Genomic DNA, 13,294 nt, shown 5'->3' with positions numbered 1-13,294 from the left:
GGGAATTGCAGTCCAAGAACACCTGGGTTACCCAAGGTTGGGAATTGGTGCTATAGTTGAACAGGCTGGTTTCCCAGGGGCACAGAGTCTCTTCTTCTGGACAGGGGTTCACTCAGATTCATGTGTTTTAATACACAGCTGCCTCTGTTTCTGAATTTGGAACATAAATTATTTTTAAAAAAAGTAATTAGTTGCAATTACCTTTAAGTTACTTTTTGAAAAACGAAGTATTTATTTGCAGATATCAAAAGTAGGTCATGCTGGCTCTGGAGTAAATCCAGTGCTGGGAGCTGTAGTTGAGAAAAGTAACTTTTCTAACAACGATACATAGGCTGCCCAGCCTTCGTGGCCCTCATATGACAGCAGAGTGCAGCTTAAAGCATGCCTTTCAGCAGTATATTGCTGGGGGAGACTGGCACTAATGTGCCAGCTGTCTTTCAAGGATGTTGTTACAGATCTTCTCATTAAGGAACTCCCTGCGGAAGTTCCAAGCAATTTCAGGATTCCCTAGAACTTAATTAACATTGACTTTCAGTCTTAGATAATTAATAGTACCCAAAACTGTCCACAAGAGGGCAGTACAATGTCATGTGTGAAAACACAGCTAATATGCAACTGATGCAATAAGCCCAGAAAATCTTAGTTCATGTAAAATGTATTGCATTTATGACACTGTTACTTCCACAAAAATATATTTCTCTGTTCTTCTTACCTTGGGGATTTGGCAGCTGGTTAAACAATGACACTGAATGCCCACCTTTCTCAGTACGGAAGCAGGAAGCCCAGTGGTTTAGGTATCTGGCTTGTTTCACCTATTGCTCACCTTGAAACAAAAGCTGCCAAAAGAGACCGTAGAAAAAGAAATGAGAAATGGGGAGGGCAAGCTCTGCTTTAGTTACCTACTATGTAATGTAACCATCGCAATTACTACAAACCATGGTACAGTACTGTATATGATAACATCCAGCTGTCCCCTTACTTAACAGTTGTCTGTTTGTTAATAAATGAACTTATACGACTGGTCTTTGAACAGCCCCTAGAAGAGAGCACTGAGCATTTTCTTTTAGAACACTTTGTGGAACTGAGGGTGAATCTGGCTGCAGAGCCAAAGGTTGGGAGTTCGATTCCCCCCATGGTGCCTCCTGTGAGTAGAGCCAGCCTGTCTGCCCTTGGGCAAACTGCGCTATCCCAGGGCACCCCCAAGAAGAAGGCAATGGTAAATCACTTCTGAGTGTTCTCTACCTGGGAAACCCTAAAAAGAGTCGCCGTAAGTCAGAATTGACCTGATGGCACACAATGATCTTTAACGGTGAATTGGCTCCAGCATGGAATTTTAAGGTATGCACACCTTCAAATGTAAATGTCGAGTTCTGTACTGGGAACAAAAAGGACCACCCTGAGATACCAGTGTTTGTAAGTTTCCCTTCTTCAGAGTCACAAGTTTCTAGTCCATGAGGCTGGAAGTGGAGCGATATAAGAAAGTACCGTATTTTTCCATGTATAAAGTGACATTTTTTCCTAAAATAGAGGAAAAATTGAGGGTCATTTTATACATGGAAGGCAGCAGCCAGGAGGCAGAGACGGAGGCAAAGAAGCAGCTGTGCTCGGCTGCCTCTCACGGCTGCCCAATCACCCCCTTCAGCACCAGGGCCGAGGGTTACCTCGAGCTCATGTTGCTGCCTTCTCCTCTGCCTGAAGAAGACGACCGCTGGAGGGGCGATCGGGTGGCAGCGATGGGAGTCCATGGGCAGCCGTGTGAGGCAACCGAGCGCTGCTGCTCCTTTGTCTCCGCCTCCTGCTACTCGCTGATAGCGGGCTCAGTGATCGTGCAGCCCTTTGACGGCTGTTTTCCTCTTCCTTTTGCTAAGCCCTGGGTTTAGGAAGTGGCGAGGAAAGCGGCAATCAAATTTTCTAATTCGGGGTTAGAAAAGTGGGGGGGGTGTCTTATACATGGGAAAATATGTTAAGTGTTGTCTTTCTCTCTCCCAAGCACAGTTTTCATAGCCATCTCTCGTGACAGTGATGTCCTATTTCTAGTCCATGAGGGAGAGAAACTACAGTGGTGCCTCGCAAGACAATTGCCTCGCAGGACGATTAATCCACAAGACGATGGGTTTTTGCGATTGCTGTTGTGCTTCGCAAGACAGTTTTTCCTATGGACAATTTTTGCAAGATGATGTTTGGGTCTATGCTTCGCAAGACGGTTCCCCCCCCATTGGAACGCATTAAATAGATTTCAGTGCATTCCAATGGGCAACCGCGTTTCGCAAGACGATGTTTTCTATGGACGATTTTCACAAGACAATTTTTTCCCATTGGAATGCATTAAATAGATTTTAATGCATTCCAGTGGGGAACCGTGTTTCGCAAGACGATGTTTTCGCAAGATAGCGATTTTCACGGAACGAATTAACATTGTCTTGCGAGGCACCACTGTACTCTTGAAAGCAATAAATGAAAAAAAATGAAGTATATAGGATATAATTTGAGGTTTTTGTGGCTTAAAAAGCCCTGAGTGATTTATGTGATAGTGTTTCTCCTTCGGCTTAGACCACCTGTTCATTTGGATTTGCTCAAAAACCTCTACTTCCTTCATGGCATAAAAGAAAAGATCATTAGATAAAAGAAATGGATGCTGTTCTACTTCAAAAGTGAAGATTCTTTGTTGAATTTCAAGGGAGGCCCAGTTGCTGGAGAAATCAAAAAATGGTGTCCCGCAGTGTAGTATTCTGGCTCCATTTTTAACATGTATAGAAATGATTGACCAACATTCTCGTATTCCAGGAGTTTTCATCTATGCTGATGATCTTGCATTAAAAGTCCAGGGGGAAAGCATTGAGGCCATTGTCCACCAGATAAACTCTGCTTTAGAGGATCTTTCCTTATACTGCATTATAAAAAGAACCAGCTGGAGCCAAACCCTTTAAAAACACAGCTCTATGCTTCCCCATAAAGAACAGAGAAGCAGAGGAAGCTCTGAGTTACCTGGGAAGGCAAGATTTTGGAACATTGCCCTACCCCAAAGTATTTGGGCATCACGATCAAACCCTGGCTTACAAAAAACTGTCTGAACACCAAACAGAAAGTTGCCACCAGAAATAACATACTTAGAAAACTGGCTGGATCAAACTGGGGATCCACCCACAATCAATAAGAACAACAGTTTTGTCCCTGTGCTATGCCACAGCAGAATATGCTAGTGCCAAATGGTATAAATCAGCACATGCCAAACAAGTGGATGTAGTTGTTAATGAATCATGCAGGATTATTACTGACTGTCTGAAACCTTCCCCATTGGAAAAATCTATTATTTGGCATTGCTCCTCCAGAGGTATGTTGAGAGGTGTTAGTAAATAATGAACAAAATAAAGCAATATATCACCAAACCCATTTACTTCATTGACACCAATCCCCTAGATGACAGCTAAAATTGAGGATATGTTTTATGCACACATGTCAAGTTCTCAATATTAAATCAGAAGGGGCTAGGCTAAACTTATGGAGAATAAAATCAGCACTCCTTGCCAAATGGTTGAATGCTGAAGATTGTCTCTCTCCAGGACAAGATTCTGGCTAGACCAGAAGTAGGGGGATCAAAGAATAATCAAGTAAAATGGGGATACTTGAATGCAGGACAAATTTTCTGTGACTGTGGAGAAATTAAATCGATGCAGCACTTATACGCATGGAATTTATGCCCCATAAGTTGTACAAAGGAGGATTTAGCAAATGTCTGAGATAATGCTATTGAAGTTCCCGTTTCTGGTCAAAAATAGTCTAATTATTTTAACATTTTAAATTGTTTTGATTTTACCTATATTTCATATACGCTTATCTTTTTTAATTGTGCAACACTCTGATATGAATAAAAAAAGATTTTGGAATTGTCAGATCAGGCAGCTTAGTGTAGGCCTCACAACCAGCTCTGCTATCCGACCCTTTGAAAAGAGAGGTCAGCTATGGGAGTGATCTACATGGGAACAAATCCACCCCAGAATTTCCCCTCCATGTGGCTGCTAAGTTAAGCCAAGCCCCTCTCTTGTGTGTTTTGGAAAACAAGGGTGGCCTAGTTATATGGAACACATGTTGGAGGGAGAGGCAAAGGAGTGTGTTCTTTGGATGTGGCCCAGGTGCCTGCCTGGAGGATGGTGTGCAGAGGGGAAGATGCACAACAGCTGGCTGCTGGAGGAAGAAGAGCAAACCTTCAACCAGGGACCTGCCCCTTCCATTAGGATCTTCTCTGTCTGCACGGCGGCTGCGGCTGCTGTCAAAGGGAGAGAGGGTTCTTTGATCCCTTCTTTGAACAGGACCACCATTTGGGCAGTTTGGTGGCAGGTACAAAGCAAATAATTTCACAGCTCAGCCACATTCTGTTGGTTCTCTCCTTTTGTTCCAAGTTCTGGAGTGATTTCATCCTGCCTCTGCCTTGCGTGCTTCTGATCCACATGGGGTGAGGAGGGTCTAACTACAAGAGGAGAGGAGAGCATGGCGTGCCTCGCCCCACCCTGTTTTCACTCTGCGGAAGGGAGAGCCTCGGCACTCCCCTTGCCTGCAAAGGGCATCGGTTGTAGCCGGAATCTGAGCTCCGCTTGCGTCTGATGGCAGACACTGAATAAAACTGAACCTTGGCTAGCATGGGCGGTGGTGAACGAGGGGCTGAGGAAAGACTGGACTGAGGTCAGCGGATTGCTGCAGACCCGTTGTCCAAGCCTTGCCTAGGAGCCCCGCGAGGGAATGTATGCTGTTACCAGCAAGGTTGCAAATGAAGGAGAGGGTGAGGGAAAGATCTTTCTGTGAGGGGGATCTCCTTGGGTGACTGGTTTCACATTAACAAGCAGCTCAGGTTGGTGGGGCAGGGGAGCAGGTTTGAGCTCCCACCCCTGCTGTCGTCGCTGTGCCCCAAATCGTCATTCGTGTTTTCACCCAAAGGAGAAAACCTATCACAGCCATTTGAGGGATGAGTGGGGAAGAACTGGAGGGGGAGGGTTTGGAACCAACTCAAACTAAACGACCCTGAGCTGTGTGACCTTAATCCAGTTGCCCCACCCTTTAGAAGTATGTTTAACCCTCAGAAATAAAGGGGGGGGAATATCTATCAGAGGTCTCCCCGGAAGCTGCTTGTGGACATGGAAGAGGGCAGAGGACAAGAAATGTGGAGTAAGAGTAAGAGAGACAGCGGGAAAGAGCACCTCTCCTCTGCTGGTGTGTGGAAGTGCTGTCCCTGTTGAACTTCCTTTAGTGAAGCATCATTAACCCACGCTGTTGGCAGAGTTTGCTTCTACAGACTTTTGCATCTTTCTCAAGCTGCCTGTTATTTTAACTTTGTTCATGGATGGTAAAGTATAGGTTACAAAGAAAAGTGAAATTGCTATAGCTTTATTGTTGTTCCCTGCCATCAAGTTGCCTCTGACGTACGGCCACCCTGTGAATAGGTGATCGCCAAAATGTCTTCTCCTCAACAGCCCTCTCAATTCTTGTAAACAAAAGCCTGTGCCTTCCTTTAATAAGTCAGACCATCTTGTATTTGGTCTTCTTATTTCCTTATTACCTTCAACCTTTCCCGCATTATTGCCTTTTCCAAAGAATCCTGCCTTCTCATGATGTGCTCAGAGTAGGACAGCCTCAGCTTCTACATTTTTGCATCCAGAGATATTTCAGGCTTAGTTTGATCTAGGACCCAGTTGTTCATCTATCTGCAATCCAGGGTATCTGCAAAGCTCTCCTCTGTCACCACACCTTGACCAAATCTTTTTCTTTCTTTCTTTCGGCTTCCTTAGCTATTCAGTTTCACTCCCATACAAGAGTATGGATGATCTTGGTCTTAACACACACTTTTTACTCCCTTATTGCACAAGGACGAAAATCTTGTTGATCAATTAATGTGTCTGTTAACTTTTTTAAAAAAATTCAGCAGTACCAGAGTGGATTTTTTAGCATACAGTTAAGAAAAAAAATGTGTGGTTGGCAACTGATAGATATGCAGCTGGAGAAATAGAGAACAAATTAAACAGATCACGTGTATCTCTTTTATCATGTAACAGAATTTATATAAAGGTTAGGAAGTGCTCACTTGGCATTCATGCTTAAACTGCCCAAGTCATATTAAAGTAATTTCTTGTTTTTGGCCAGAGTCTCCTCTTCCTCACCTTCTGCAGTACAGAATAACCAAAAGCCTGATTGATTGCAGTGTAAGTGAGACTAAAGCAACCATTCAGAGTAGTGTCGAAGGAAGGGGGTCTGGCAACATCCTTGTTCATTTGGAAAATCTGTTTTTAAAAAGCCACTCTGAGCTGCACTTATTGTAGTGCCTTTCTCACTCTCACAAATGTTGTCACTGCTCCAGGGAGAATGCAACCCAATAAAAGGGGGTAGGGAGGAGAAGGGACTTGTGGCACCATCAAGGCTAACTGATTTGTTTCAGCTTGAGATTTCACAGCACGTTTTCCACTACTTCAGACGCGTGGAGTACAATAGTCAAGGTATGAGTTACGTGAAAGTATTGTGAGGGTTTGATTTAGGGTCATGAGGATGGGATGAGTGTGAAAAGGGATCTGGAAGATGATAGCTTTATTATTAGCACATGGCCTTGAACTCCTGATCCACAGAATCGGTATCCATGGATTCACTTACCCTGCTGCCTGAAAATATTAAATAAAACACCTAGAAATACGTACCCATGTGCATATCCATGATATATTTAGCAGAACCGGATGCTAGAGGGAGCCAGCGACCATGCTATGTATAGCATTTGTGATTTCCACATTTTTCAGCCCTCACAGAGGGGCATGGAACCGAACCGCCCACATATATTGCAGTCCTAGTGTATATGATACAGTGCCCTAGATGTGCCCTAGCTGAGGCAAGACAGAGTGGCAAATATTTAGACACCTTTAAGGATAGGGTAGTGGTCCGGCCTGCTAAAGGCCAGCCCAATGGTCCCTGGGCCTCTTTTTCCTGAAATGAACGGGGATCGATCTGAGAGCAGGAAGGGTGGCTGCATCCGATACCCAGTGTGACTTAGCAAGACTGAGGTGATTGCTGGGAGCGGGGCGGGGGGGCAGGTTTGCTGTGTGGATTTCTCACTTCAGGAGTCAACATAGTGTTGACCTATTTTATCAGTGCTTCCCCCTGTGAGTATTATATGAGAAAATACCTTGCTTTTCATGCTTGCATTCTCAGTGAGCTGTGACTGTGCATTCAAATTGAAGCAGTCCATTTGGTCTGTTCTACCAGAAAAGAAAGCTGTATGGGAAAGGTCAGAGCCTTCCTCCCGTCTCCCATGACCTACGAGATGTTCAGTCAAACAGCTGCTCCTGTGGCTTTCTCTTTTCCTTCCTTCCTTTCTTCCATCCCTGTCTCGCAGCTGGATTTCTTTGGGAACACACAGGTCTTGTCCAGGCTCTCGTCTGCCTTCTCTGGGCTTGCAGGAACAGAAAAGGGGAAAGGTTTGCTCCAACCCTCTGCCTCAGATGCACCCTGTTTATTTTTCTGCACAGGATTGCACGAGGAGGAGCCTCGTAATTATCCCCCCCCCAAAAAAATGCCCTCTTTGAACCTCCACTTTTATCTTGAAATACAGAAAAAGATAGATGGCTTGCAGATTGGGGCTGTAAAGCAAATCTTCTGCGAAGCACTGTGCTTTTCCTGGACTGAGGCTCCCAGTATGTGATTATGCCTGTCTTCTCTTTGCATTCCTTTACTTACTTACTTACTTACTTACTTACTTACTTACTTACTTACTTACTTACTTACTTACTTACTATTTCCATTTCTAAATGGCCCCATTACTGTTGTCACTCTCAGGGCAGTTCACAGGTAAAAAAAAATAACTAAGAACATTGTATAATTTTTTTTAAATGACAATAAAATACAGTAAACCTTATCCCTTTATTCTGTCTATAAAGACACAGATAGGACTGGAAATGAGCCTGGAGAAACGTCTAAATACCGAGTATGTGTCCCCCAGCTTTCCTCTTTTTAGGGACATAGCTGAATGCACACATGAAATTATATAATAGTTTTTAGGGCTCACCCCAGACCTTTTTTTTTTTTAAATGAATGACAGAATTAGGTACCAAAATTGCAGGGCTTAGAGATTTATGTTTTAGAAGTAGAACTCCCTTTTGGGGCTGGGGGGGCAGCAGTGTTACATTGTGTGTGTGTTCCATCTCTCCTGGGCTTCTAGCCAGCTGCCAAAGCCATATACTAGTTCTTTCTGGAACACATTTGGTCTTTATAGCGGATTTTAAACATGTTTTTTTTTTAAAATAGCTTTTAATTTGGGTTTTTTTTCAAAGAATGTTGTAATATATTTTATTCTGGATCCCTTTGGGAGTGATGATGGGCCAAAAAGCAAAGAGTTGACCACAACAATATGACGTCTTGTAACTAAGCAGGGATTAGAATGATGCTCTGGGATCCCAGGCCATCATCCTCCCAAAGCTCCGTTTTGAGTAGCTTTAGAATGGCATTATACTAACTCCTTGTAAAAGGAATCTATAAAGTTCCTTTTAAAGTTTCACATGCCTACACAGACACAGTTGTGTAATGTGTCTTGGTGCCCAGTGTGTGAAAAACAATTGAGCAAGACTTTAAGTGAAATTTGTCCCAGATCAAATGCATGATTGAAGCCATCCTTTTTTCTTCTGACTTATGAAATGTTGTCTGAGCAGCGATTTTGGAGAAGGTTGAGCAATTCCAGAGAACTTGTAGCCTTCGTCCACTTGATCCTCTCTTGATTCCTTAAATACTCTGGCAGACCAAGAAGCTGGATTTGGCTTTAGTTCCACCTCTGGTCCCTTCTTCCCTTCCCAGCTGCCTCCTGCTCTGGGATGAAGAGAACCATTTATAAAAGAACAGGAAGAAGGTTGGGTGGGGTCGAATTAAGGAGAGAGAGGGAACGGTGGGGCTTTTTCTCTTTTTCTTGCTTGCTTGCTTGCTTTTAAGGCAAAACTATGATGCACAATCAAAGGAAGTGACTCGCAAAGATTCACAGGGTGACTCAATGGCAGGCTAGGAAATTCATTCAGGAATTAAGGCTCCTCCTCTTTCTCCAGTTGTTCTAGGAAATAATTCAACCATCCTTAATACCTGCCCCCATTTATATATTCAGATAGTTTTACACCACTTTTCTCCTTCAAAAAGGACCCAAGGCAGCTTACAGCACAATTAAAAGACAGTATTTAAGTTAGTTAACAATGAATATACAATACTACAAGGATCACTGAATACAAAACAAAAAAAACAGAAGCAACACCAAAATATATTCAGTGCAGTAAAGTACAACAGTCTTAATTTTTAAAAACCCACTCAGTAGCTTTCACTCAGGGAACGTTTGCCTGCAGAGAAAGGTCTTCTCCTGCTTGTGGAAGGACAATAAAAATGGGGCCAGCCTAGTCTCCAGTGGAAGAGAGTTCCAAAGTCTGGGGGCAGCAACCGAGAAGGTCTTCTCCTGTGTCCGCACCAAACACAGCTCTGAAGGTGGCAGGACCAAGAGAAAGGACCCTCCTGGTGATCTTTACACTTGAATAGGCTCATCAAGGGAGATCTGTTCCTTGCGATGCTTGGGCCCAAGCCATTTGGGGCTTTATGGATTAGGACCATCACTTTGAATTCTCCAGGGAACGAATCAACAGCTAGCGGAGCTGCTGTAACAGAGGGGTTATGTGATCCCCATGTCCCCAGATCCAAGGTCTAGCCAAGTAGGGATGTTCAGATTTATCCCATATGATCATGTTCTGGGATGTGATTTTTTACCCTTGGGGCTTTTGTCTCTAGAAGTTGGGAAACAATGTTAGTTCAGGAATCAGTTTTCCTTCTTGTGATACCAAGTTTTGGTTCTGCAGTATATATGAAACCAAGATGAAGGAGTGCATCTGAGCATAGACAGAGCACCTTCCTTTCAATAAGTCTAGCTCTTCAAAAATGTTTAAGACGTGCATGGTTTCTGGAACGTCCCCCCTCCCTGCAGAGGACTTCACACAAAGTTTAAGCCACCAGCACATGATCGCCCACATGGACTTGTCACAGCTGAGTGGAGGTGTGGGGGTGTTTCCTGCTGCTGGAAAGGCAAGGACTCACAGGGGCCAAGTCAGCTCAGGGGAAAGCAGAGGATGAATGAAAGAGCCGCCTGCCGCCTCAGGCAGTTTCTCTGTGGTAGAGAATGTCCCCTATAATCTTTGGGCAACAGAAAGCAAGCACTACTGATGGGAAATCCAGGCTCTTGAACTGCATTGGTCTTCCAGGCCATGGTGCCATTTAGCTCCGTATTCATTTACCTCCTTTATATCCCAGCTTTCAGTGGAAATACATGGAAGAAGGCCTGGAAGCCAAAAATACTTCACCTGGCACCTGAATTTAAGTAGCAAGGTTACCACTGAAAGGCAGCGTTGCCCAGGGGATGAAGTCCTGGCCAGTGCCACAGCATGGAATAGCTTTCCTTTTGTGCATCAGATATGTTGTTTGGGAATGTGTGGACCTCTGATGTTGCTAAAATACAATCCCCATCATCCCCAGACAGCATATGGCCAGCACTAGTGGCAGTTGTAGTCCTATGTACCCCACTCCCCCCTGCTCTGTCTCTAGTAGCAGTAAAGCCAGCCAGGTGCCTCTGGGAGATTAAAATGCAGAAATGTAAAATTTCAACCCATGTCGATTGTCCTGGCTGCTGGTATTCAGAGATACACTGCCTGTCCATGGAAGTTCTCTGCACTTGTCATAGATGAGAATTGTAGCTTGATCTGTTCTCTGCAGTTCCCCTCAAGAGGTAAGAGACAAATTCCAGAATGCATATTAAGGCAATACCTTTATTAAGCCAGTCAGAAAGGCGCAAAAAAGTTTCAGAGACGACTGTAGAAAGCAGCTATGCAAATTTTTGAAGGAGCCAGCTCTCTTGATCAGGGAGATGCTAAAAGTGAGCAGGATGGGAGAAAAGAGAGATGGGGGTGGGGAGGTTGTGTCTTAAATCCCCCATGTCTGCACAGTGTTACAAGGTGCAAATGCAGGAGGGTCCCTGCAGACAAAGAGCTGGGTGGGATGTTAATGATGCTGGATATCCCGCCTTATACAGTCTATAGAGCTGTAAAGTTATAAACATTTACCCTTGCCTTGTAGGCAATAAAAGTCCTTCTTGTGACCTCAACGCTGCATCCATTTTGCCCCGTCGCACAGCTCAGTGGCAAACCAGAAAGCCACAAGTCAGTCTCTACGTTGTCTATGGTGGAGTTATTTTTAAAAGGTGGATTAGATGAAGAAGGTCATGGTAGCCAACCTGAATAGCTCCACCTCTTTGGCTTGATGGTGCCCAGTCTCCAGTAGTGTCACCTCCTCTCCAGTCAATCAGGTGGCCATGGCCGGTGTGTGATTCTGGGAGCTGTAGTAACTGAAAAAGTAACTTTTCTGAGCTTTGCTTTAGTGGTTTAGAGAAGTATCATGGCAACATTGCTCCAAAGAAAAGGGCCAGTAAAATAACTTGTACTGCAATTCGGTACTGAAAGATCTGGTGAAGGATCTCTGCTTCTGTGGCATTGACCAGGGAACTGGACGAATTCCTATTAGCTGCTGGGCACTGAATCCAGGGGGCTGCAGTCAGCAAGAAGGTAGGGTTGACCCAAGATATTTTCCTGCCTAAGATGGGCCATCAAAGAGCATCCTGTCCCCCATTTTGTCATGGTCTGTACTGCCCTCCAAGTGACATAGTGTAGGCTTGCAAGAAATGTCCCATTTTAGACCTGTAGACAGAGCAAACCTAATCCATGTGGCTGTCCCAGCTACCCTCTCTTCCCATAGAGCCGAAGATGGAGAAGGGAAACATCCAAAGCCTTTGAATATCAAGGGTTGAGATCTCACTTCCTCCACCAGGTGGTTGTGAGGATTAGGTGGGAAGGGGAGCTCAATGTATGCTGCCCTGAGTCCACTAAAAAAGGCGGAGTATGGGCTTAACAAAATAAATAAACAAATGTGCTGTGACATAGAACAGATCTTACTGGTTTACGCCTGGGCGATCCATCTCTTTTGTTATACACTACAGTCTATACTCACGAGGAGTTACTTGTACATTACTGATGTGATCTGCTTGGCAGGAGTTCAGAGGAATAGCTTGGAGCAGCTGCCCCCCCCCAATGGCCGTCCACTTCACTTCACCCTGCCAGGGTGGCTGCATATGGTTTGACTGCCCTGCTTTCCAAGTTCCCAGAGGAATATGGCTGATCACTGCTGTTAAACTAGAAGTGTTTGTTTTGAATATTCAGAGGCGGCCTCTTAGTGCGAAGCCCCCTTTTTTGTGGTTTTTTTGGCTTACTGAGACCAAAGCATTTCTTGTATGCTTATTTATAATTACAATATACCATTGCGAAGTCGGTCAGGTGAGAGGCATTGTGTGAAGGACTTTTTTTTAAAAAAAATCCATGCTCTTACTGATCTTGAAGTACTCTGATCAGGATGCCTTGGTAAATTATTATTTTTTCTGTGTTTAAAAATGGCACAGTCTTTCGCTTTTTTTGTTTTAAACTATTGTATTGTTATCTGCATTCAGTCCCACGTATTTGAAAAGACAGGCATGTTTTCCTGTAGCAAGTCTGGGCAGTCCAACATTAATGGAGACCTTCCATTGCTTTCTTGACTAGGCTGGATTTGCCCATAAGATAAAGAAGCTACAATTCAAGGTCTCAGGTAATGGGGAATGTCTAAATGGAATCAGCATGTCAATGAGTGGGTAACATGTTTTATGCTATCCAGGCATATCCAACTTAAGGTGACCCCAGCAGGCGTCTGAGATATAGAAGGAGAGGTTTCGCCAGTGCCACACCCTCATCCATGGCATGGATGTGCAAGGATTCAACCCTAGAACTCCTCAGTCCTAGTTCGATGCTCTTTTAGCTACACCACCCTGGCTCAACCTGACGTAGAGTAGGGTGGTCTCTGGGCTGGTGGTTACACACCTGCAAGATTGTGGACTATAGGAGGATTGTAGGCAAGTTGACGTGATTGGCTTTTCTAGCGGGGGCTGTTGGAGAGGGCTCAGCACAGAGTGTTTTTGATACCTGCCCTGGAGCTGACCCTGCGCTTCCTCGTGAGCCGAGAACTTGTTTGCAAAACCCCAGTGCAGAAGGATGTTTGTGTCAACCTGCCAGTGAGGACGGAGCCATCTGTGTATGCTCAGTGGTACAGGTACTTGTTTATCGCCACGTTATGTGAGAGAGAAATAGGCCTTCTCCTGAAGGATCCAAGAACTCCTTTGCCTGGCCTTGATGCTGATTATATTATTAAGGCATTATTATCCTTGGATCTAGAATAA

The 13,294-nt window shown here is 44.4% G+C and overlaps 1 protein-coding gene across 5 annotated transcripts in view; it reads left to right on the top strand.

The window, feature by feature from the left end:
• PDE4A (phosphodiesterase 4A) overlaps positions 1–13,294 on the top strand; it is a 510,240-nt gene that overhangs the window by 411,857 nt on the left and 85,089 nt on the right. The gene's annotated exons all lie outside the window — the stretch shown is intronic.

This window comes from Pogona vitticeps, chromosome 2, assembly GCF_051106095.1.
Source record: "Pogona vitticeps strain Pit_001003342236 chromosome 2, PviZW2.1, whole genome shotgun sequence".
In the NCBI taxonomy this organism is placed as follows: domain Eukaryota; kingdom Metazoa; phylum Chordata; class Lepidosauria; order Squamata; family Agamidae; genus Pogona; species Pogona vitticeps.
This window is presented reverse-complemented; position numbering and strand designations above follow the sequence as displayed.